The 21827-nt window shown below is 35.8% G+C and overlaps 1 protein-coding gene across 7 annotated transcripts in view; it reads left to right on the top strand.

Annotated features, from left to right (window-relative positions):
• LOC5576365 (bone morphogenetic protein 1) overlaps positions 1-21827 on the top strand; it is a 540800-nt gene that overhangs the window by 1459 nt on the left and 517514 nt on the right. The window lies entirely within an intron of this gene.

Raw genomic sequence — 21827 nt, 5'->3', positions numbered from 1 at the left:
CATATGTTTACATCACATGAAGATATCTGATATTGTATCCAGCGCAGGATTTGAACAGCGGGGGTTCGGGTCAAATCTCATGAAGGAAGCCCCAAATTTAACGCATTTTGTATTGTCACAAATTGGGGTGTTGGATTACAATTTTGAATGGTACGTGTTTTTCACTCTTCAAATTCAATGATTGGGTTTAATTGGAAAAAAATGCACTGCCCGAGTAGCACACATGTTATAATTGAGGCAGAATAACTCTTATATGACCAGATCTGGCCTGATATCGAGTCATGGAACATCGACTCAAGGAGTTTTCACTGTATTATCTTTACTATAGTCCATTTCCAAGAATGTTACTATCTAATGCATCTATGTTTTGATGATATGCAGTTTGTTTAGGTTATAATGTCCTAGAAATTTTTGACATCAGATATTAAGTTATAATAAATCGAGTTTCTCACTATTTCAATAGGCTAAAAGAAGTATTTCACCTAGAATGAAGGAGGTATGAGGTTATCGTTGAGAAAAAATATATTTTATATGGAAATCGATAAGATTGCAAACGAGAAGTTCACTCTTATCCATCTACTTTTCCTAGCCTTTTGCAGTCCCTTTAGTTTTCCACCCTGCTACTGGAGAATAAAGGAATCTTTTTGAATTTAATCGCTTTTAGGGATAGACAGAAAAAGACTGCTAGTTTTCGAACCATTTCCAAATAATTTCAAAGAAGATCAATGAAATTTCATATGAGATTGACTCTTTGAGTACAAGATTGCCTCTTTTCCAGATTCGTTCAGGAAAACAGAATTTTATTTGTGTGCCATGGATAAACTTAGTAAAACTTTTTGGAAACTTAATAAATACGACATATAAAAGAGAATGTAGGGTAAAACAACCGGTTTTGGCCAGCCTAAGAGAAAATGCCAATAAAAATTAAATGGGAAGCCGTATTTATACTACAAATATGTCAAATGCAAGCTTTCAACCCATATTAGGGGTCAAAACTGATATAAAACCATATTTTTGCTTTGAAAATCCCGTTGGTCAATATAGGCCAACGGAACCAGTTTCGGCCAGAGACTTAACTTCGGTTCCTAAATTGGCCAATTGCATTGACTTCTCATGGGAGTGGCCAAATTATGAGTGTCCTGGCCAAATTAAGTGTATGGGTGTAATAATAAGGAAAATGAATTGTTTTTCTTATGTTTTGAATTTGAACGAGTAAATGAAGGAAGCTCTATCCTATGAATGTGATCTACTGAACACGAAAGATTTCATGCTGATTGGCTATGTTAAACGGTGTATAATCCACTATGGATACAACTGACGTATGGCCAAAACCGGTACTTCTACCCTAAAAATATTGACTTCCGTATTACAACTATTCTCTGTTGATATTTTTGATAAGATTGCAGGTATGGGAATTCTGATGAAACTTTTTTTTATGAATCTACAGTATTGGACAAAACCATTTGCAACTGCTTCAAGTTTTCATACAAAATGACTAACTTTGGTAAGATAGATCTCAGATTATGGACCGCTTCAAATGAAATTTTCACAGAACACCAAACATAACTTGAATTTTATCATATATATTTTTGAATATTTTTTTTCCAATCACTAGTTATCTGAAGAGCGGTTCCACAGAAAATGACGACTTTTTTCCCAAATTTCATTTTTATATTTTTTTGATTTGGATGAAATTTTGCAAATGCTTTCTTTATGCCCAAAAATGCCTTATTGCATCAACGGTTCGCCATTTTGACTCTAGCCTTACTTTTGAGAAAGGTATAAGAACAAAAAATCCCTCATAATTTTCAAAAAATTATAACTTAGAAACGGTTTGTCCGATCAGTTTGGTGTCTTCCGAAAAGTTTTAGGTTATTGTTGGGTCTATCTGGAAAAAATATACACTGTAAAAAAAAAATGTAATTTTTTATATTTCGAAAATAAAGCTTAAAAATAAATTTTCTCATAAATCGTATTATTTTTTAAATGTTAAAGTAGACAAAAAATTAAGTCTTTTGCACAGTGGGTCAAGATGGAGAAATCATGGACAAAAAAGTTATGTTTTTTTAAAAAGAGGTTAATTTTTGAAAATGGTCATAATAAACTTTTATTATGTTTTTCAACTCGATTTTATGAAAGTACGCAAAGTTTACAACAAAAAAGGTATACGGGAAAATCAGGCTAACTTTAACCGTTTTAAAGATACAGCGATTTTAATACAAAATTATGATATAATTTTCAATTTTCGGTCATTTTCGAATGTTTTTCGAGGCTCATAAGCCTAGAAATGTGTTCATTGTCTGATAGAGCAGATAATTTTTGACTTAAATGTTCGAAAAAATATTGATTTGGTAATTTTTCATGGTATGAGGTGAAATAAAAAATGTGCCCTGTAAAAATGATTTATTTATTTTTTTAACGAAACACAACTTCAACATTCAATATTGTGATATTTTAATATGTAATTATCAAGAAAATATGGAACAAAATGTTAAAAGTTAATAAATAACAAATAACGAATATAAAGCAATCAATACGTGAAATGCATTTATATCGATTTAAGATAATGAAATATTTCCACTCGAAAACAAAAGCTTTATGAGTAGAGGAGTAACGTGCCCAGTTGTCTCACACAAATAACACAAATATACCAGATGTTTTCTTAAAGTACAGCACGTTGGAATATTTTTATGATCGGACAGAAACGTACCTAATAGTTAATTCAAGTACCCATGTTGGTATAAAAAAGAGCTGATGCAGCAAATGAAAATCAAGTGAAAAGTAAAAGATAGCTTAGAACAATGAAGTATAAAATGAACACCATCAACAAAGGTTGTGTAAATGTGTTTTCAAAAAAATGTTCAAAAAGTTACCGAAATCTCACGGAAAGTAATATTGCCAAATTAGTTGAACTAGGATTTGCAGATGAAAATCAGCTTAATAAACAATTTAAAATTTGCGATTCGTGCCGTTTACAATTGACCAAAAGAACAGCATTATCAAGCTGTGATGACTTATAAAGTAGTGAAGAGGAAGATGTTTGCATGGAAGAGGAAACAATATAAGCATCAGCAACTTCAATACAGTCAACGGATTCCAATATGAATATTCCTAGTCAGTAGTCATTGGAAGCAACGTCAGCAACTTCAATAGAATCAACGAACTCCAACTTGAATGTTTCTAGTAAGGAAACATTAGAAGAAGCGTCAGCAACATCGATTGAGACAACGGATTCCAACGTCCCTGAATACATCCAACAGTCTAGCTAAAGAACGTGAACATCCCATCAAAATGCCAAGGAATTATTTGATTGGGCTCAAAAGCGAAAGGAGGAGCAACTAACACAAATTTTCTTTTCTTATGCAACTACAACAGAGTATGAACATATCAAGGAGCAGCTTAATGAACAATATTCGAAAGCAATAACTATTCAGGGAACAAAAAAGTACGATTCATTTATTCCAGTTTCCGTAGATAAAATAGAAGTTAGGCAATTTTCAAACTGTAATGATAGTAAAAATATTGTAAACATTATGAAAAAGTAAGAAACCTGTATCAAAATAGTGCGTTCCATCATTGTATAAGAACATGAGATAAAATACTTTCAGAAAAAAAAATACAGTTAACTCTCCCTTACTTGATATTCCGTTTCACGATATCGAGTTAGAGAACCATAGTAAAAGTTGGTTTTCATGGCTAACTCGATGGTCCCTTGGATCGCAGTTGCATTGGTTTTGTATTCTGTAACTCGATACCTCCCTTACTCGATGGTCCCTTCAATATCGAGTAACGGAGAGATGACTGTATTCTTTATTTTATCAACTCGAAAAACATCTGAAAACAACCAAAAGTTGTGAATTTTCAGTAAATTTAATTTTAAAATAGCTGTATCTCGGAAACGCTAGCAATTAGCATAATTTTCTCATATACCTTTTTTGTTGCAAATTTTGCGTACTTCCATAAAATCAGGTCGAAAAGCATTCAAAAAGTTTATTGAGACCATATTGAAAAATCAACCTTTTTTTAAAAAATTGTCCATGATTTCTCCATCTTGACCAGTGATCTTGACTGTGTGAAAGACTCCATTTTTTGTCTACTTTAAAATATAACATTTTTTTTTACAGTGTATATTTTTTCCAGATAGTTCCAAGAATAACCTAAAACTTTGCGGAAGACATCAGACGGATCAGACAAATAGTTTCTGAGTTTTAATTTTTTGAAAATTGTTAAAGCTATTTTTCTTAGGCCCTTCTTAAAAGTGATGCTAGGGTAAAAATGGTGAACCGATGATGCAAATAGGCATTTTTGGGTATAAATAAAGCATATGACAAATTTCAGCTAAATCAAAATATACAAAAGTAAACCGACATTCGAATTCAAATGGAACCGCTCTGAAGTAAAATTTTTGAAGAAAAACTCAAGACTATTTATTTCAAAATCTGATAGCCCTACACAAAAAACTGTCCTCAGCAAACTTGTTCATCGTCTCAAAATCTACAACTTCGAAGTTATTTCTTAAATATGTTGAGTAATGTAAATTATAAAAAATCTCATAGTTAATTATTGACCAAGTTATAGGCCATTCCCGCCAAAGGAATCTGGCCTTCGAACGTCGGAGTCTCTCCGAGCTTGTAGGTTGAAGCGCCACTCTAGCGAGTAAAATCGTTACTGCTTTTGAACTCGTGATTAGAAAAAATATTCAAAAAAATATGTCAAAATTCAATTTATTTCTGAAGAACATTTCATTCAAATCGGTCCAAGAATGACGCATATATATTCGGTGTTCAAACAGACCGGGCTAGATGATATTTTGGCCTTGTAAAGATACATCAACGACTCCATTGATTCTTATTTTTTCGTTGCAACTTTGTTACATACTATTCATCAAAATAGGTAAGGGTCAATATAGCAATATAGGAACGAACCGTCAGATCTTAAGCAGCATTCTCAATATCTTATTGTAAATTTTCAGAAGCACGCAAGGAACCCCCATTATCCGATAAGAATACCGATTTACACTTCTCAGAAACTCACTATAAGAACAAAGGATTCCATAAAGAATCCTAAGGTTTAGAAAACTCATACACTTGTTTGAGATCACCAAGACCACGTAAGAAACATTTCTTTTATTTCACCCCGTATCCTTGATTAAAAATTTTTAGATGGCACTAAGTATACTTCAGCCTGACTTCCACTGGTATGGAATGTTAACTATTATAATTATGTTATTAACTGATATATGACCAAAATCACGTTGATGACTGTTGTTTTTCATGGCTTCATGTACTTTCAGCATAACACGGGTTTGGTGGTCTAATGGCTACCGCTTCTGCTTCAAATGCAAAAGGTCATGGGTTCAATCCCAGCCCTTTCCTTTTCCTCATACTTTGTAGTTGTATCTTTCACTTGCTTCTATCTTCCACTCTCAATCTACCACATTCATAGCAAATGCTAGAACCAGAGGCGGAAGAATCGCAAAAATCCGTTTCCCTATGCTTCCATTCTTTCATCATTATAGCACGCCTTTTCTTACGCCTGATACATAGGCAGTCTGCTAACCAAAGAGCAAAACTCTCTGTCATGCCTTCCATGTAACCCATACACTCCCGCATGAACTGGCGTAGATGCAGTCGGATTCCACGGTCTACGGTGGGCCAGTATAAGTGCAACATAATTTCTTCCCCCTTCCTCATTAGTCTGCATTCTGACGCGACAGGTGCAATTGTTGCCTAACAATAGAAGATCAAAAGCACTTATACACTGCGGGTGTCTGTTAGTCTCAAGTAGTCAGCATTTCTGGAATCGAAGGGCTCAACTGATCGCAGCTACCCTTATTGCTGGCCGTCGCTGCAGGTGCGGAATCCCGGAAATTTGTGACCGGCGACTGCCCACTTTTTGATTATTCACTTTTCCACTTTCCGGCCAAACGGTAGGGGGACATGGGGCAAGAAGGACACCCGGGGCAAAAGTGCCACCTCTTGTTTCACGTAGTTCAAATCAAGTTTTTGATGTTTAACACAGGATAAGTATAAATTGAGTACTAATTGAGGGTTGTGTAAATATTACAGTTAAAAATGTTTGGTACAAAAAATTAGAAAAATGTCTTTAACTCACCAACGCAAAATATGCGAAATATTATAAGAATGTAAGACTGGAAAACAAGGTTTGACTCCCAATAAATACAAAACATATTGATTTTTCCACACAGTATTGATGATTTTTAATTGTTTAATATAGCTGTGAGGATTTTTTTTTCGAAAAAGTCCTTTTGACATTAAATTTTACATATATAATAACAGTATGTCTTATGGGGCAAGAGGGACACCGCAATTTTCTCATATAAAATCAAATGAACTTTTATTTTTCTTGTTTAGTATTGCATTCAATCAATGTTTCCTGCTAAATAAAATCAAAATAAACCATCTTGGACATTCAAAATGGTTTCTGAAAATTTTTACTGTTATTGTTACAGTCAAATAAGATGAAAACTAAATTAATTTCGTAAAACTACTTTTTACCTATAAGTCAACTATTATCCCTCAGTTTTTATCTTTACTTACTATACAATTTATCGTTTAGGCGGGAAAATAATAATATACAAAATTTGTGGCATTTTGCTCTGGTGGTCTTCTTGCCCCATACGAGTGGCACTCTTGCCCCGTGCCTCGTTTGAAAACCTCATAAGAAGGGACATTTTCAAAAATCTCAAATCATCATGTGTTTCTTATATTTTTGAAATCTATCGATAACATCATTTAGAACAAGAAGTGAGCTTGCCCCTACACTGGAACAATCTTCAAAAATTGTGCTAATCAACCATGATTTGAACCAATATATCTTAAGGTGCCCCCAGCCCCCCTATTTGTCTCCTAGCTGCGGTGTGGTGCAAATTTTGCGGTCGCTCATGCACCTCTGTGTGTGTGCAATGTTGGTTTGCACGAACATTTCAGTCGGTGGTGTGCTAGTTGTCGATTGATGCGATGGTATGTGCGTGTGCGAAAAAGGCTTTTAGTTCAGGGGTGTTCTAATGGGAGGCACACTGCGACCTCTTTATTTCAGATGTTCCTTTACAAAGTGTTCATTCTCATGATAATATCTAATATACCTTAGCTCACCTATACTAAACGTAACACTCTAGAATATATCCGCAATGTTATAGTCCTTACTTATTTATTTAGCTCTCCAAAAAATTGTGTTAGATTTGATGTGTGTAATGACTTTGTTTTGTCAAAAATATTAAAATTGATCGCATTTTGATTGTTTTACGTGTTTCCAAATCGGAGAAAACTTTTCATAAGAGCGTAACAGCTTTGGAAACAACACGTTTCATCAAAGGTGGCGATCGCATTTGATGGGAGCATTCTAGTGGCGCTTTCAATCGAGTTCTTGCAGCACCAGGTGACCCATTTTCCTTCAGATCAGTTACCCGAGCAAAGCTTGAGATCAAATTGAAATCTATGTTTGATGTTTTGATGTTGCAGATTTTGCTAACTTAGTTTGTTGTCATTGTGGTCGTTTTAACAGTAAAATATCAAAACTGAAAGCAGAAAAATGCTATCATGGAGATCAAATTGAGAGCTCACTGAGATATACTTATTTTTGTTGGATATAGAATTAAGTCGGCAACAAGATAAGTACTATATTGATTTTTTTTTTGTTTTTATAATGTTGCACTAATAGATTTATAACTTTGTAAAATTATAACATTAACAAAAATAGTAAATTAACGAAAACAAAAATATGATGTCGAATATATCAAAGATTAATTGATATCAAATTATAATATCAACTCGATGCTGAAAACAGAACATGTTACCCAGTGAACCACGTATCGTATAAGGATGTGCGCCAAAAATCTCATATTCATACGTCAAAAATCAGAATCGCACAATATGTCAAATCAAAACGATTAAATGTTAACACAAATTGTATATAATTCTCCACTACGATTCATTGTCGACAAACTTTGTTGACAACAAACCATGCCGTAAATAGTATAATCTAGAATCGCATCAAGTTGTATAAACTGACAGATCATATATCAATGCAGATTAGCATCAAATGAAATCGCAATAACTTAGCAAAATTTGCCACCCGAGGCTGGTATCTTCTGGCGGTGGGCTTCAAAGAACAACAAAGCGTGTGTGCCTTATAGCAAACTTCCTTTCATGTAGGCATGTAGAGGTCTGTGGTGTAATGGTATGGTACCGGTTTAGAGATCCGGGTCTCGCTAGAAACTTTTTTTTTATTTTTATCGGAATTTTGTGTCGTCGTATTGCTGACCATGGAAAGTCTGAAAAAGTCGTGGGAAGTGCGTATATGGCCTCCACTTTGGTGTGTGTATATAGCGTTTTCATGCATTTTATACGAGTTTTCATGCATTTTATACGAGTGACATACAATGATGTATAGCAAAAAATATACCAACCAAAATGTTGACTGGGTATTGACTTGCTTTTGTTTGGGTAGCTGGCGAATTTTATAAACAGTTATTTACGTTTAAATATTGACCTTGGCAGATACACCAAATTTTGTATGAGACAGCAGCAGATACTTACTATCATAACAAATAACTTATGAGAGTACCTCAACAAGTTTCCATCCACTATTTGTATTAATCACTTTCTCGTTACTTGTTATGGAACCACTAAGAGGTAAATGTTACCTTAGATAACTGTAGACATTTTTGATAAATTTTAAACAGAATTTCAACAGTTTTGATAATCCGCACGGCTCAGCTCCATGAATGTTTGGATTGATCACCTATTTGGGAGTCCCGGAACCGTTAGAGGACTAATATAACTTTACATAACTGAATACTTTTTTTAAGCTTGTTCTCTATGGAGCTCTACAAATGTCTGCAGTTCTTTTAAATTAATGAAATGGGCACTCATTCGAGAATCATGGAACCTATTCCAGAACCTCTGTGTGACCAATGTTACTTTAGATACATGGCTTGAATCTATCAAATGTTTGAATTGGTACTTATCTAGAAACCCCAGAAACGGAACCACTAGGTTGCCAATGTTACCTTAGGTAACTGATTTTTTCTGTTAATTTCTCTTGGGATTCTACAAATTATGATATGCCACACGGATTAGTTCCATCAAATGTATGGTTTGGCACTTATCCAGGTATTCTGGGTCCTGCTATCGAGCCACTAGATGACAAATGTTACTCTAGATAGAAACAAATCTGAAAAGTTGGATATGTCGCATGATATGATTGCATCAAACGAATGTATAGACCACTTATCTGAGAATCCAGGAAACTTCCACAGAGCCAATAGGTGGCCATTGTTGCCTTAGATAATTGAAGGCACTTGTAATGAATTTTGTTTGAAATTCTGAAAAGTTTGATGGGTCACAATATGTTTCTATCGAATGAATTAAAAAAGAATCTGCCATGGGTACCAATTGAACAATACTTCCATACTCAGTTAACATCGTCTTGAACCAGTTTGTTATAAAATTCTGTAAATTTTGATGTGCCGCACGGCTTGATTCTACTAAAAACATACTCACTATTCCAGATGCCGTGGGAACCGTTCAATGGCTTCCAGAATCGGCCACTTAGTAACCAGTAGTGCCCTGAACAACTTTAAAATTGAATACTATTTTCTAGGAAATTTACACCAAATCCAATGTTTCACAAGTCACAAAAAAACATTTTGCAACAAATATACTTTTAAAAATCTAATCAAACTATTATCCCTTTAGCACCGGTTCTGAGTGGTCATGACGGGGTTGGTGGTCCAATGGCTACCGCTTCTGCATCATAAGCAGAAGGTCATGGGTTCAATCCCAGGAACGTCCCTTTCCTCGTACTTTGTAGTTGTATCTTTCACTTACTTCTATCTACCACGCTTAATATATCACAGTTGATCTATCACAATTCATAGCATTTGCTAAAACCCGAGACGGAAAAAAACCGCTTCCCTACGCTTCCTTTCTTCCATCACTATAGCACCTTTCCTTACGCCTGACACATAGGCAGTCTGCTAACCAAACAGCAAGCCTCTCTGCCATAAAAAAAACACCTCACCCCTTCACCCTTCTCGCATGAACTGGCGTAGATGCAGTGGTATATACGGTCTACCGTGGGAGCCAGTGTATGCATCATCAACTCCTTCCCCTTCCCCTCATTGGTCTGCATTCTGACGTGGCAGGCACCATTGTTACCTAAAAATAGAAGATCACCAGCACTTAAACACTGAGGGTGTCTGTTAATCCCAAGCAGTCATCTGGTTGGTTCCTTGTGTAAGTGCAGCTGATCTGGCGATACTGGAGTAGCATCCCCGGGCGGCCAATCAAGCACAAAGCAAACTCAAGCTCACCGGTTCTGAGTGGTCAATTCCAAACAAACCTAGATTTGCAAAGAGAATCAATAAAGTACATTTGAGAGCCTTGTACCTTGTACCTTGTACCTTGTATCTTGAATCTTGTACACTCCAGTTGATACGAGTAACTGACACTGAAGAAGGCTCCAACTGGTAGTTGAAATCAGTGCTGGGAATGATAATAGTAGTAGGCTTGAATTTCGCGAAAATCACGTGGCTCTCCCCAGTACAGTAGTTCAAAAACGTGAATCTTATCAAGTAGCCTATGTTGGGTGAATGAATTTTCTAAATCGTTAGTGTCATTGAAAGCTCCAAATGTGGGAATTGCAGCGGGAAATAGAACATTTTTCTACGGTAATTTTAGGTTGCCCTTAGCAACGGGTGTTTTGCAATTTTCAAGGCTTTTTGCCTACAGCAGCGGTGGACGTGAGTTTCACTGGCTTCACTGACTGTGATTGGCTTTGTTTGGCTACTTTAGAGTGAATTTCAGATTTATTCCCAACCATGGTAGAAATACGTGTATCTGTCAAATATAAGCAATTAAAATGTGGTACTTAGATCTACTTTTCTGATTCTCTTTATTGAGATTCTTCTCAAAGGGTTCGAATAAAATAATAAAAAGAGTCAAGAGAGGAATTCCACGGAGGCATGCAAGTCGATTCTGATCGACCATTTCAAAAATATCTGAAACTTTGCACAGTTTTTCAGTTCCATCTAAATCGTCATTTTCCGATATCAAATCTTCAAGTTGAGTCACGACTAACTTTTCAAAAGGGTGTATGTGAAAATGGGTCAAAAATATTCAAAAAGCTGCACAGCAAAAACGGTTCGTTCGATTGTTAGACAACTAAAGAAACAAAGTTAGACAACTAAATAAAGATTCCAAAAAAAAATACACACAGTAAAAAAAAAATGTTTTGCATTAAAAAACATCATTTTTGTCACAAAAACTCAAATATCTCAAAACCCTATCGGAATACCAACGTAATTTTTTGAGGGAAAACGGTCCATTATATTAACTATCTACCATAAAAATTTGGTGATGGTAAGCTAATAAACAAAAAAGTTATGACATTTCAAATATTTCACAAATTTGACACTTAGTGAATTTTTTTTTTTTCATTGTTAATTTTTTTTAGGACCGCAGTTTGTTGCTGATTTTTTTGTTAAGGGTACCACATGAGGTTAACAAGTTGTTTTCATGATATTTTATTTAATTATTCATAACTATTATAGCATCTATTAGAAAGTTAGACGCGATCCAGTGTTGTGATCTAAAGTCTTGATAGTGTCATATTTTTTACTGTACGTAACTGAAGAAAAATTCTCTCAATAGTAGATGAAAAAAACCGAATTTAGTACTATACCATTTAATTCCACTAGAGTTTGTATCCTTTGACAGATACGCGTATTTCGACCTCAACTGTAAGGCCGTCTTCAGTGTCGTGTACTAGACAAGTCGAGTCTAGTACACGACACTGAAGACGGCCTTACAGTTGAGGTCGAAATACGCGTATCTGTCAAAGGATACAAACTCTAGTGGAATTAAATGGTATAGTACTAAATTCGGTTTTTTTCATCTACTTATAGGTATTCTACTAAACAGCTCGAAGATTTATTACTCTCAATAGTGTTGAAACCTTTTGATAAAAGAAACCTATAAGAAATCTAATATTGAAGACAAAAGCTACAAAAAAAGTTTTCTATACAGGTATACGACTAGTATACCTGCAAAAAGTTTACCTCGTAGAGAACAAGGCGGGTCTATACCCAGGTGATCTAGTATACGTAAAGCAGGTCGGTTTTCTCGGCGCTGGTTTTCTCCACAAAGTTAAAATCTGATTACACCTGGGTGGAGCCTTGGTAGAGAATAGACTTTGTTAATCATATTTGGGAGAAAGCGAGTAACTTCAACAACATCAAAAACATGATAGGTACATACCATGAACATACTCACGAAAAAGCTAAAAATATACTACCACTATGGTTATAAAAGATTTAATTGTAAAATTTTTCTTCAGTCAAGCAAACGACACCAAACTAGTCAGTAAAAACTTAAAAGTGATTTTGTTTATTAAAATCTAACGAGCAACATGAGTAGTCGCTTTCTCAACTGTTGCAGGCCGTTTGCAGAAAAAAAGTGTTCGAAAGAGCTACGAAATCTCACCGAAAGCACCATAGATAAACTGAAAGCGGCTGGTTATGCTCCAATGTCTACATTGAATACAAATTTACGCATTTGTACGTCCTGCCGTTTAAACGTTGACAAACGGGCAATCTGTGCATCATCGGTGGATCAGGTTGCAGGAAGTTCGAAAACAACAACAACTGAGGAATTAATAGATGCACCGACAACAACTGAGGAGTTACCAGAAGTACCAAGTGCAGATAGTCTTGCCACGGTACCATCAGCGACATCTGTTTCAACAAATCAATCAGAAGATGAGTGCATCCAGAAGGTCAACATCGAACGCTTCAACGAAGGGATAGCTGGAATAAAAGTGACTCCGATTAAATGGACGAAGATGGGTTACGTCAATTATCCCGAGAAAAAATACCGTGAAATCAACGAAGCTGTACGAAGAAACCTCTTCAAATTAGGACCTGAGGATGTGGAAAATACAGACTACGATGAGGTAATTATGAATATGAAGGAAAGGTTCTCGAATCTAGCCACGACAAGGAAAGAAAAATTATTGATTTTGTCGATGCTGCCAAGCTCGTGGTCTATTCAAGACGCCATTGATGAGTTCAAAACCAATAGAAAAACAGCAAAAGAGGCAAAACAATTCAAAAATAACTGTCTTGCAACCAAAAATGCTAGGTCGAGTACTTCATTAACAGATGAGACAAAAGAAAAAAATAATTCAATATTTTGAAGACGATGAAGTAAGTAGAGCTATGCCTGGCCAAAAAGATTATGTATCTGTAAAAAAAGATGGAAAGCGTCAAGCAATCCAAAAACGATTAATGATGACTACTTTGAAAGAAGCGTATACACGCTTCAAGGAAATTAACGAAAATATTAAGGAAGGTTTTTCCTCATTTGCAAGCCTTCGTCCAAGGCAATGCAAGCTTCTATCCAATTCAGGAACACATAATGTTTGTGTGTGCACTAGAGTGATGCAAATTTTGAAGGTTTTGCTCCCCTATGCTTAAACGATGTCAATTATGATGAAAATGATCCTCCCAAAATTTGAAGTGATTCTGAAGAAATTTGGTTGTGCACACGCTATTTGAAGTTTATATGGAAATTACTATGGAAAAGGCAAACCTTTTGTGTTCAGTCCTCTAACTGCTCGTCATAATAATCTATGGAAAAGTGAACACACTCATCTCATGTGAAAACTTCCCAGCTACAACTTAGCCGAAGACCACATTTCGATGGGACGTAAGGACAATTTGTTATTTTTGATAACAAAGTCTGAATCATGCTGAGATAATCATTCAATTGCTTTCAGAGCAACACTGCGTTTTTGCTGTAGACAAGGATGGAAATCTAGTGAGCATGACAAAATCCATGATGCCTCGCGTTGTTCTTTATCCTGCGATCATAGCAACAACGATTAACTCTTTGTCGTCAAGTTATCACAACAAACTACGCTCCGCGAATAATGCATCGTATTGCACGTGTGCTAGCGATTAACTGTTCGCGAAAAAAAGTTTGATTATTTCGAGGATTTTTCCACTTTTACTCAATGATCTACCTCCATATATGTTGTTTGTGATTCTAAAACCATTCGGACATTGGTTGAGCGATAGATAATAGCGCGAATGCGGCATGATTCAAGTTGATCGCTACTTGTAACAACATCCGATAAACTCTTTGTCCCACGACAAACAGTGCATCGGATGCTTCATATATCTGCTCTACGCACGCGTAATGAGGTGTTGAAATCATGTTGCTGCGAGAGTAACGGCCCTCTTAGATTATTCCAATACTGTGTTGTTGATCGCTAGAGCCGATTTTTTTCCATCCTTGGCTGTAGAACATAGTAGCCTGGATTACTTTGATCTATTCTTCCCGCCAGGAGCACCACTGTTGCCTGCCGAACAGCTGGTGAAGCATGCTACATGCAAATCAACTTTATAATGATGAATAACAATTTATCCTGAGGTCCAATCAAAAAGTGGTCTTCGGCAAAGTTGTAGCTGGGAGGATTTCAAATAAGAAGAATTTGTTCACTTTTCCATAAAATATTATGACGAAGAGATAGAGGGCTGCACACACAAGATTGGCGTTTTCCATAGTAATCTCCATATAAACTTCAAATGGCGTGTGCACAGTCAAATTTCTTCCGAATCACTTCAAACTTTGGGAGGATGCTATTTACCATAATTGAAATCGTTTAAGTATAGGGGAGAAAACATTTCAAAATTTGCATCACTCTAGTGTGCACAACACATGAAAATATTAACCTAATCTTACATAGTTTGAAAAGAATCAATTTATCAAAGGATATTAAAATATTAACTGGTAGTCTTTTGTGTGAAAATACAACATCAAATTGCTATCTACGATCTTGTTCGGATTGTCCAGATTCTTCATCATTGGAAAATACTTTATTCGCTGAGTTTGAAGAAAATTATATTGATCAGTTATCATTTGAGCAATGGGTGACCACGGATAGGTGTGACCTAGAAACTATTGTAAAACCTGTAGATGAGTTTGTGTCATTTTTTGCTTGAAATTAGAAAGTTTAATTCCTCACGACTTTATTAAAACAGAGCAATCCCGCTTTTTAAAAAATACGAAAAATACATTACAAGATGGTGAATTTTTAGTCATTTGTGATTTTTCTGAAAACTATAGCTTTGTATTGCAAGATGAAGTGCAGTCCCATCACTGGAACGTACAACAAGCTACAATTCATCCATTCGTTATTTATTTCAATGGAAGTACGCAAATTGAACATTTTAGTTTTATTGTAATTTCCGAAGATTTAAGACACGACTCAGTATCTGTAAATTTGTTCATTGCCAAAATGATTAACTTTTTACGCGTTGATAAGAATAAAGAAATCAGAAAGATATATTTCATGTCTGATGGAGCAACATCGCAGTACAAAAACCGTAAGAATTTTCCGAGCCTATGTCAATTTAAATCAAAGTACGGAATTGATGCAGAATGGCATTTCTTTGCTACGTCACATGGAAAAGGTCCTTGTGATGCTATTGGAGGAACCATAAAGCGCAAGTTTAGCCAAAGAACGTGAGCATCCAATTAAAACTGCAAAAGAACTATTTGATTGGGTGAATCGCAGAAAAGAAGAAGATTTAACAAAATTATCATTTTGTTTTACTACTACTGAAGAGTACGAATTAACGGCATCAGAGCTCAGCGAGCAATATAATAACGCGAAAACGATCCAAAGAACCCAAAAATTTCTCTGTTTCATTCCATTGTCAGAAAATAAAATTAAAGCAAAACTATACTCGAACTGTACTGATAATGATGCAAAAGTGTTCGATATTGTAAAAAAAATGATTAACAATAAATAAATAAATAAGTATTAATAAAATGTTTTCATGATCTCATAACGCATACCCAAATCCAAAACTTTTAAAGTTTATATATAACATTTAGAAACTCATCGATCATACTCTAAAAAAAATATCCTGGTAAAAAAAATTTTATTTTCGTGTAATCTGTTAATTCATTTTAATTTATACATATATACATATATGTACATATAATATTTATACATATACATAATATTTATACATATAATATACATAATACTAATGAATACATGAAAACGACTTATTTAATTCACGCAAGGCCCTTAACAATAAAATCAGCAACAAACTGCGGTTCCCGTAATAATTTACACCGAAAAAATATTTTTTTTTTCTACTAAATGTGAAAGTTATGACATGTTTGAAATGTCATAACTTTTTTGTTTATTGGTTTACCATCACCAAATTTTTATGGTAGATAGCTAATATAATGGACCGTTTTCCCTCAAAAAATTACGTTGGTATTCCGATAGGGTTTTGAGATATGTGAGTGAGATATTTTTGTGTCAAAAATTATGTTATTTAATGCAAAAAAAAAATATATTTTTACAGTGTGTATTTTTTTTTTGAATCTTTATTTAGTTGTCTAACTTTGTTTCTTTAGTTGTCTAACAATCGAACGAACCGTTTTTGCTGTGCAGCTTTTTGAATATTTTTGAACCATTTTCACATACACCCTTTTGAAAAGTTAGTCGTGACTCAACTTGAAGATTTGATATCGGAAAATGACGATTTAGATGGAACTGGAAAACTGTGCAAAGTTTCAGCTCAATAGAAAAAAATGAATTAAAAAATTTACCAAATTTTGGTGCTGTTGCTTGGAATCACTCAAGATTTGTAGCTAGATTCACAAAATTAACGCTTGACGATAATTTTGAGTACAATTACATTGATATTAATCTACATTTCTGAAGAAAACCATCAATTAAAAAAGTTTGAAAAGTACAGCGCCATCTGTAGTGGAATTCTTAACTGAATGCTTTGGTAACTAGATGCACCATATTTTTGAAAAACATTATCCGAAGGCACCATAGGGATAAAAACACTTATTTTCACATACCTAGCTGAAAAAATTCCCGATTTTGAGACTCCGTCCCACTGTGAATTGCTCGGATTTGTGCCAAAAAGTGACACAGTCTCTCACAATCGTGCAGATTTCAAACACACACACTCACAAGCTTTAAGGATTTTCCATCTGCGAGACGAGGACGAGAGAACAATCCGAGAGAGAGCGAGCGGAAAACTCTGATAGCGACGAGATGACAGATCTGTCCGACGTTCGTCGTCGTCGAATGGCGATATGGAGGGATGCTGAGAAGTAGCCCATCATCACAAACGGTGGAAAAGCGATGGGAGCTTTCGGTAGACGGTGTGAAACACTGTGATCGAATTTTATAACTCAAACCCCTAAAGCTGAGGAGGACAATAAGGAGGTGCTGCTGATGAATGGGCCATGATCAAGTAAGAGCATATTCATGGAGTTGGTGGAAGCTGGAAGCGTTGAGGGAGTTGTTTGCTTTTGCGGCTTTGGTGGAATGGGAACGATGGGAACGATGGGGAGCAATGTTGGATAATAGAATTTTCGCAGCTTTTAATAATGTGGAAATAGGTTCCCGAAATGGGTGTTGTCAGTGGTAAGATGGTATATAAATTGATACTTCGTTGTTTTTTCTATTTCATAGCAAAGAGTAAGGTTTAAATTTTTATTAGAGATAATTCTCCGTAACATGAAGATGGATGACTATTGAATTCATGAAATCGATGTAATAGGACGATATTCAAAACTGAAAAGGCAATAGATGGCTCTTTTCCAGTGGTATTAAAACGAAATCCTGAAGCAAAAAAATAACACAAAGGAAAAGGAACTAAACAAAAAAAGTTAAATATTCATACAGTCAGGTCTCCTATTAGACACATGGTTGGGGGGCGTAATAGGAATCTGCGTTATAAGAGACCAAGGGCTTATATCACTTTGGGGGTGTTGTTGAATATCTCGTATGCCAAAAGAGATAGCACAGTACTGTCTTCGGCGAAGTTTTAATGCGTAGACGATCTACCTTTAGGAGTTGAGGATCATCCTTTTAGTTGAGAACTTGGCCGGAAGGGGCGATTTTTCTGATTTGCACAATATGAACCATGAGGGATAAGAATGCAAAATTTTGTAACATATGATTTCTCTAGATCCTGATGTTTTGGAAGGTTGGTGTCTTCGGAAGAGTTGTTCAGTAGCTCAAGGGCTGACATGCGGTGGTCATTCTGATACGGAATTGCGCCACCAGGCGGCGCTAGTGGGCATGGAGTTTTTGTTTTGCGCATAGCTCAGTTGCCTGACCACTTAGAAAGATGGCGTCTTCGGCAAAGTTGCTCAGAATCACAAGGGCTAACATTATTTGAACCGAAAGTTTCGAAAATTTGCCACTAGGCGGCGCTAGTGAGCAAAGAATTTTTGTTTTGCGGATAGCTCAGTAGCCTGACCACTTAGAAAGATGGCGTCTTCGGCAAAGTTGCTAAGTATCACAAGAGCTAACATTCAGTAGCCTTACCACAGTAGCCTTACCACTTAGAAAGCCCCGCCTAGTGGCAAAATTTTGAAACTTTCGGCTCAAATAATGTTAGCCCTTGTGATTCTGAGCAACTTTGTCGAAGACGCCATCTTTCTAAGTGGTCAGGCAACTTAGCTATGCGCAAAACAAAAACTCCATGCCCACTAGCGCCACCTGGTGGCGTAATTCCGTATCAGAATGACCACCGCATGTCAGCCCTTGAGCTACTGAACAACTCTTCCGAAGACACCAACCTTCCAAAACATCAGGATCTAGAGATATCATATGTTACAAAATTTTGCATTCTTATCCCTCATGGTTCATATAGTGCAAATCAGAAAAAGCGCCCCTTCCGGACAAGTTCTCAACTAAAAGGATGATCCTCAACTCCTAAAGGTAGATCGTCCTACGCACTCAAACTTCGCCGAAGACAGTACTGTGCTATCTCTTTTGGCATACGAGATATTCAACGACACCCCCAAAGTGATGAAATCCCATAAGCACTTGGTCTCCTATAACGTTCTGGTGTGTCTAATAGGAGTGAGCGTAATAGGAGTGCACGTTATAGGAACGCGTTTAATAGGAGACCCGACTGTATTACACTTGATTTCTAAACACTTCTTTTTCGATCCAGTTTACTAATTGCAAGTAATTTACGTTTTTAATTATTTTCCATTCGAGTACCATTCTTCCATGCGCTTGAAGTTTGGGAAATTTGAGAACCGAGCGTAGCGTGAACAGTGTGTGGAATATAAACATACCTAAGTGTCGCTGCTCGGCGGCCAGTAAGAGAAACTGAATGTTCAAAAGTTTGATGTCTGTACTTTTGGCAGCTTGCGCGAACTGTTAGTATTTAAGAACGATGTAAATAGTCGTTACCATATTTGCTCGTAAATAAGTGAACAAGTTCGATTTTTTCAAACCAAAATTTGCATCACTTCAAAATATTTCTACAGAGTTTCATACAATCAACTACCTTTTTCTTTCTGAAATTCAACTTCTAGTGTAATTTTTCGTACGGAATTGCTCAGTTCGTTTCCAAAATTTTCACAATTTTGTTCGATTTAGCGAACTATTGTAAATAATACAGAAATTCCTCATACGTACTGAATACAGCATTTTTTTTTTTTTCAACAAAGCGATCGATGGTATCGTCGGAAAAGTTGTAAAAGAGCTCAAGGGCAAAATTTTAGAGTAGATCCTGGGACTGTGATGTGAATCGTAGGTGATAGTGTGGAACTTGGTATTCCTGCGATGATTCTTAGATTCCAGTGCACTATGGGCCAGGGACGCAATCTGGCGGAACAAAATTAATAACTCGGTAACGAAGCATTTCAGCAATATTTTTTGTAACAACGAGGGCCATCTTCTGACATAAACGGATAGTTCGTAAATCTTCCGCATAGGTGGCGCAACAATATAACTTTTTACTGTGATGTTCTATAGATTTGACATGTTCGGCAAAGTTGTTCATTTTGATTAAATAAACAACTCTCTCAAAGACGTCACAATTCCACAGCCTACTGTTTTCAAGTTATTGACAAAATGAGGCCAAATTAGTGAAAACCCGGTTTTTATTTTTCGAACTTGATATTTTTTTTCAGAACCATGGTATACAATATTTGCGAAATATTAATCGCGTTATGACAAGAAAACCGTAGAAAAATGAAAAAATCTCAAAAATACCAATAAATACTTCTCTGAAATTTTTACATCCATTCCATCTAGTATTGATTTTTTTGCCAGAAATTTTGAACTTGCGATTTTTCGCGCTTTTGGAGATATTAAGGTTTAAAAATGGTTCTATTTTTCAAGTTTTTTCATTATTTTTTTTAATTTTTAATCGTCGTATTATTTAAGGGTTTCACCAGAGTTTGTGATTGTCTTATTTTTACCAGCAAAAAATATTATAGAACATGGTTCTGAAGGAAATTATCAAATTTGTTGAAAAAAAATCCAATCTGGTCTTTTTGGCCAATAACTTGAAAACAGTAGGCTGTGGAATTTTGACGTCTTCGAGAGAGTTGTTTATTTTATCAAAATAAACAACTTTGCCGAACATGTCACAGTAAAAAGTTAGATTGTGGTGCACCTATGCGGACGATTTACGAACTATCCGTTTATGTCAGTAGATGGTCCTCATTGTTACAAAAAAATTTGCCGAAGACACCAAATTCCGGGAACGCTTCGTTACCGAGTTATTGATTTTGTCCCGCCAGATTGCGTCCCTGGCCCATAGTGCAGTGTTGCTATTGGGATATTGCTCTTATGATTATGGTGCAGATTCTTAGATTCCAACCTAGTTCTGGAGTTTAAGTGTGGATCCTTTGGTAACAATGTAAATCTTTGGATTAAAGTGTTGATCTTAAGATTTCAATGTGGATCTTGGTACTACAGTGTGAATCCTGAGACTTTAGCCGGGATTCTGGTATTTCAATGTAGATCCTTTGATAACAGTGTAATTATTGGGATTGAACTATCCTTAGATTCCCGTGGATCATGGGTCATGGATTCCAATCGTCTAATGATGTTTCAGTTTGGATTCTAGTGTAAATTGTGTTACTGCATTGTGGATCCTAAGGCTTCTCATGTGGCCATTCCAGTGTGGTTTGTTGCATTTCAGTTTGGATTCTGGGACTGTAATGTGTCAGTGTGGATTTTGGGATTCCAGTATGATTAATGGAATATCAGTGGGAATTTTAGTATTCCAGTTTGGATCCTGGAATTGTAACGTGCGTCGCCGAGTTTCAGTGTGGAACCTGAGATTTCGGTTGAGATTTTTAGATTTCATTGAAGATCTTTAGATTTAAATGTGGATCTTGCGATTTCAGTTATTATCCTGGGATTGGAACTTGATTCATTGGTTTTCAAGGGAAATCCTGGGATTCCAGTGTGAATCCTAGGATTTCGAGGTGAATTCTCGAATTCCAGTGCATATCTCGGGATTCCAATATTGATCCTGGATTTCCGGTGTGGATTTTAGAAAGATTCTGGTCTTCCAGTGAGGGTTCTGGAATTCTAGTGGTGATGATTAAATGAAAATTTTAGGCTTCCAGTGGCATAACTGTTGAAATACTGTGAGAGTAAGGGTGGAATACCATGCAACTGTTATGGCAATACTGCAAAAAATGTGATCAAATAGTTTAAAAATACATTGGTAATCTTACGGGAATCCTGGGGTTCTTGTGAATATCCTGTTGAAATTCTATAGCAGTTCTGAGAGAAATAAGTGTGAGTTCGGAGGAAATCCTGTGAGAGTTATGTGGTAAACAATTAGAGAATCCAGTGAAAATACTTTGGGAATCATGTAAGAATTCCACAAGAGTCATGTGAGAATTCTCCGGGTGCTTTGTGTGAAACCTTAAGGGAATCTTTGCAAAATGGTGAAGAATTATAATATGGTAACGACTGAGTTTACATTGTTC

This window comes from Aedes aegypti, chromosome 1 (genome assembly GCF_002204515.2).
Source record: "Aedes aegypti strain LVP_AGWG chromosome 1, AaegL5.0 Primary Assembly, whole genome shotgun sequence".
Taxonomy (NCBI): domain Eukaryota; kingdom Metazoa; phylum Arthropoda; class Insecta; order Diptera; family Culicidae; genus Aedes; species Aedes aegypti.
Note: the sequence above shows the minus strand (reverse complement) of the source record. Positions and strands in the feature narration are given on the sequence as shown.